The following is a 6,000-nucleotide window of genomic DNA, read 5'->3' on the forward strand; positions in this document are numbered from 1 at the left end:
CAGCGGTAGTACCGCTGTCTCCTGCGGTACTACCACCCCAAGGTTCATGTTTTGTTGCTCCTTTTCCCCGTTTCTTCCACCTGAGCGGTAGTACCACTCGTGGAGCGGTAGCACCGCTTGTGTGCGGGCTGAGCACATAACGGTTGGATTTTCCCCCTCCTATAAAAGGGAGTCTTCTTCCCCAATGAACCTTATCCTTTGAGCTCGTGTTCTTCCCCCATTGTTGACCTTCTACGAGCTTGCTAACTCTCAATCCCTCCATGGATTCTTGCTAGTTTTTGAGGGAAAAGAGAGAGGAGATCTAGATCCACATTTCCACCAATCACTTTCTCCTCTATGTGAGGGGAACCCCTTGGATCTAGATCTTGGAGTTCTTGGTGTTCTCTTTCTTTTTCTTCCTCTCATTTTCCTCCCTAGCATTAGTTGCTTCGGTGGGATTTGAGAGAGAAGGACTTGGGCACTCCGTGTGCCCTTGCCATTGCATTTGGTGCATCGGTTTGAGTTCTCCATGTGATACATGGAAGTTACAAGTTGAGAAGCTTATTACTCTTGGGTGCTTGGTACCCTTGAGCTTGTTCCTCTTGGGTGCTTGGGCGCCCTAGACGGTTGTTGGTGTTCGGAGCTCAATCATTGTGGTGCAAAGCTCCGGGCAAGCGTCGGGGTCTCCAATTAGGTTGTGGAGATCGCCCCGAGCAATTTGATGGGTACCGGTGACCGCCCCCAAGGGTTGCCAAAGTGTACGGGTTCGGTGACCGCCCCTAAGGGTGGCCATTTGTACGGGTTCGGTGACCGCCCTCAAGGGTCCCTTAGTGGAATCACGGCATCTTGCATTGTGCGAGAGCGTGAGGAGATTACGGTGGCCCTAGAGGCTTCTTGGGGAGCATTGTGCCTCCACACCACTCCAAACGGAGATTAGCATCCGCAAGGGTGTGAACTTCGGGATACATCGTCGTCTCCTCGTGCCTCGGTTATCTCTTACCCGAGCCCTTTACTTATGCACTTTACTTTGTGATAGCCATATTGTTTCTTGTCATATATCTTGCTATCACATAGTTGCTTATCTTTCTCAGCATAAGTTGTTGGTGCACATAGGTGAGCCTAGTTGTTTTAGGTTTTGTGCTTGGCAAATTAACCGTTAGGTTTATTCCGCATTTGTTCAAGCCTAAACCGTAATTATTTTAAAACACCTATTCACCCCCCCTCTAGGCGACATCCACGATCTTTCAGTAGGTATATACATATTGCTTGCCGTCACTAGTTGATTCTTGATTCAGCGGCATCGTTGGATGAAGCGGCCCAGACCGACATTACGCGTACGCTTACACGAGACTGCTTCTACCGACGTGCTTCGCACACAGCTGGCTAGTGGGTGTCTATTTCTCCAGCTTTAGTTGAATTGGATTCAATGAACATGGTTCTTTCTGAAGATCAAAAAGAAATCACTATACCGCGTTGTGGTTTTTGATGCGTAGGTAAGAACGGTTCTTGCTCAGCCCGTAGCAGCCACGTAAAACTTGCAACAACAAAGTAGACAATGTCTAACTTGTTTTTGCAGGGCATGTTGTGATGTGATATGGTCAAGACATGATGCTAAATTTTATTGTATGAGATGATCATGTTTTGTAACACAGTTATCGGCAACTGGCAGGAGCCATATGGTTGTCGCTTTATTGTATGAAATACAATCGCCATGTAATTACTTTACTTTATCACTAAGCGGTAGCGATAGTCGTGGAGGCAATAGTTGGCGTGACGACAACGATGCTTCGATGAAGATCAAGGTGTCAATCCGGTGACGATGGTGATCATGACGGTGCTTTGGAGATGGAGATCACAGGCACAAGATGATGATGGCCATATCATATCACTTATATTGATTGCATGTGATGTTTATCTTTTATGCATCTTATTTTGCTTAGATTGACGGTAGCATTATAAGATGATCTCTCACTAAATTTCAAGGTATAAGTGTTCTCCCTGAGTATGCACCATTGCGAAAGTTCGTCGTGCCGAGACACCACGTGATGATCGGGTGTGATAAGCTCTACGTTCACATACAACGGGTGCAAGCCAGTTTTGCACACGCAGAATACTCGGGTTAAACTTGACGAGCCTAGCATATGCAGATATGGCCTCGGAACACTGAGACCGAAAGGTCGAGCATGAATCATATAGTAGATATGATCAACATAGTGATGTTCACCATTGAAAACTACTCCATCTCACGTGATGATCGGACATGGTTTAGTTGATATGGATCACATGATCACTTAGATGATTAGAGGATGTCTGTCTAAGTGGGAGTTCTTTAGTAATATAATTAATTGAACTTTAATTTATCATGAACTTAGCACCTGATAGTATTTTGCATGTCTATATTGTTGTAGATAGATGGCCCGTGTTGTTGTTCCATTGAATTTTAATGCGTTCCTTGAGAAAGCAAAGTTGAAAGATGATGGTAGCAATTACATGGGCTGGGTTCGTAACTTGAGGATTATCCTCATTGCTGCACAGAAGAATTACATCCTGGAAGCGCCGCTAGGTGCCAAACCCGATGCGGGAGCAACGCCAGATGTTATGAACGTCTGGCAGAGCAAAGCTGATGACCACTCGATAGTTTAGTGTGCCATGCTTTACGACTTAGAACCAGGACTTCAACGATGTTTGGAACGTCATGGGGCATATGAGATGTTCCAGGAGTTGAAGTTAATATTTCAAGCAAATGCCCGGATTGAGAGATATGAAGTCTCGAATAAGTTCTACAACTGCAAGATGGAGGAGAATAGTTCTGTCAGTGAACATATACTTAGAGTGTCTGGGTACCATAACCACTTGACTCAACTGGGAGTTAATCTTCCTGTTGATAGTGTCATTGACAGAGTTCTTCAATCACTGCCACCAAGCTACAAGAGTTTCGTGGTGAACTATAATATGCAACAGATGGATAAGACGATTCCCGAGCTCTTCACAATGCTAAAGGCTGCGAAGGTAGAAATCAAGCAGGAGCATCAAGTGTTGATGGTCAACAAGACCACCAGTTTCAAGAAAAAGGGTAAAGGGGAGAAGGGGACCTTCAAGAAGAATGACAAGCAAGTTGCTGCTCAAGTGAAGAAGCCCAAGTCTGGACCTAAACCTGAGACTGAGTGCTTCTACTGCAAATGGACTGGTCACTGGAAGCGGAACTGCCCCAAGTATTTGGCGGATAAGAAGGATGGCAAGGTGAATAAAGGTATATGTGATATACATGTTATTGATGTGTACCTTACTAATGCTCGCAGTAGCACCTGGGTATTTGATACTGGTTCTTTTGCTAATATTTGCAACTCGAAACAGGGGCTACGGATTAAGCGAAGATTGGCTAAGGACGAGGTGACGATGCGCGTGGGAAATGGTTCCAAAGTCGATGTGATCGCGGTCGACACACTACCTCTACATCTACCTTCGGGATTAGTGTTAGACCTGAATAATCGTTATTTGGTGCCAGCATTGAGCATGAACATTATATTTGGATCTTGTTTAATACGAGACGGTTATTCATTTAAATCTGAGAATAATGGTTGTTCTATTTATATGAGTAATATCTTTTATGGTCATGCACCCTTGAAGAGTGGTATATTTTTGATGAATCTCGATAGTAGTGATACACATATTCATAATATTGAAGCTAAAAGATGCAGAGTTGATAATGATAGTGCAACTTATTTATGGCACTGCCGTTTAGGTCATATTGGTGTAAAGCGCATGAAGAAACTCCATTCTGATGGACTTTTGGAATCACTTGATTATGAATCACTTGGTACTTGCGAACCATGCCTCATGGGCAAGATTACTAAAACACTGTTCTCCGGAACTATGGAGCGAGCAACAGATTTGTTGGAAATCGTACATACTGATGTGTGGTCCGATGAATATCTAGGCTCGCGGTGGATATCGTTATTTTCTCACCTTCACAAATGATGTGAGCAGATATGGGTATATCTACTTGATGAAACATAAGTCTGAAACATTTGAAAAGTTCAAAGAATTTCAGAGTGAAGTGGAAAATCATCGTAACAAGAAAAGAAAGTTTCTACGATCTGATCATGGAGGAGAATATTTGAGTTACAAGTTTGGTCTTCATTTGAAACAATGCAGAATAGTTTCGCAACTCACGCCCCCCGGAACACCACAACGTAATGGTGTGTCCGAACGTCATAATCGTACTTTACTAGATATGGTACGATCTATGATGTCTCTTACTGATTTACCGCTATCATTTTGGGGTTATGCTTTAGATACGACTGCATTTACGTTAAATAGGGCACCATATAAATCCGTTGAGACAACGCTTTATGAACTATGGTTTGGCAAGAAACCAAAGTTGTCGTTTCTTAAAGTTTGGGGTTGCGATACTTATGTGAAAAAGCTTCAACCTGATAAGCTCGAACCCAAATCGGAGAAATGTGTCTTCATAGGATACCCAAAGGATACTGTTGGGTACACCTTCTATCATAGATCCGAAGGCAAGACATTCGTTGCTAAGAATGGATCCTTTCTAGAGAAGGAGTTTCTCTCGAAAGAAGTGAGTGGGACGAAAGTAGAACTTGATGAGGTAACAATACCTACTCCCTTATTGGAAAGTAGTTCATCATAGAAATCTATTCCTGTGACTCCTACACCAATTAGTGAGGAAGCTAATGATGAAGATCATGTAACTTTATATCAAGTTACTATCGAACCTCGTAGGTCAACCAGAGTAAGATCCGCACCAGAGTGGTACGGTAATCCTGTTCTAAAGGTCATGTTACTTGACCATGACGAACCTACGAACTATGAGGAAGCGATGATGAGCCCAAATTCCGAAAAATGGCTTGATGCCATGAAATCTGAGATGGGATCCATGTATGAGACCAAAGTGTGGACTTTGGTTGACTTGCCCGATGATCGGCAAGCCATCAAGAATAAATGGATCTTCAAGAAGAAGACGATGCTGACGGTAATGTTACTATCTACAAAGCTCGACTTGTTGCAAAAGGTTTTCGACAAGTTCAAGGAGTTGACTACGATGAGACCTTCTCACCCGTAGCGATGCTTAAATCCGTCCGAATCATGTTAGCAATTGCCACATTTTATGATTATGAAATTTGGCAAATGGATGTAAAGACTGCATTCATGAATGGATTTCTAGAAGAATAATTGTATATGATGCAACCTGAAGGTTTTATTGATCCAAAGGGCGCTAACAAGTATGCAAGCTCCAGCGATCCATCTATGGACTGGTGCAAGCATCTCGGAGTTGGAATAAACATTTTGATAGTGTGATCAAAGCATATGGGTTTATACAGACTTTTGGAGAAGCCTGTATTTACAAGAAAGTGAGTGAGAGTTCTGTAGCATTTCTAATATTATATGTGGATGACATATTGATGATTGGAAATGATATAGAATTTCTGGATAACTTAAACGGATACTTGAATAAGAGTTTTTCAATGAAAGACCTCGGTGAAGCTGCTTATATATTGGGTATCAAAATCTATAGAGATAGATCAAGATGCTTAATTGGACTTTCACAAAGCACATACCTTGATAAAATTTTGGAGAAGTTCAAAATGGATCAAGCAAAGAAAGGGTTCTTGCCTGTTTTACAAGGTGTGAAGTTGAGTCAGACTCAATGCCCGACCATTGCAGAAGATAGAGAGAAAATGAAAGATGTTCCCTATGCTTCAGCCATAGGCTCTATCATGTATGCAATGCTGTGTACCAGACCTGATGTGTGCCTTGCTATTAGTTTAGCAGGGAGGTACCAAAGTAATCTAGGAGTGGATCACTGGACAACGGTCAAGAACATCCTGAAATACTTGAAAAGGACTAAGGATATGTTTCTCGTTTATGGAGATGACAAAGAGCTCGTTGTAAATGGTTACGTCGATGCAAGCTTTGACACTGATCCGGATGACTGTAAGTCACAAACCAGATACGTATTTTTATTGAACGGTGGAGCTGTTAGTTGGTGCAGTTCTA

The sequence above is a fragment of the Triticum dicoccoides genome, chromosome 3A (assembly GCF_002162155.2).
Source record: "Triticum dicoccoides isolate Atlit2015 ecotype Zavitan chromosome 3A, WEW_v2.0, whole genome shotgun sequence".
Classification (NCBI taxonomy): domain Eukaryota; kingdom Viridiplantae; phylum Streptophyta; class Magnoliopsida; order Poales; family Poaceae; genus Triticum; species Triticum dicoccoides.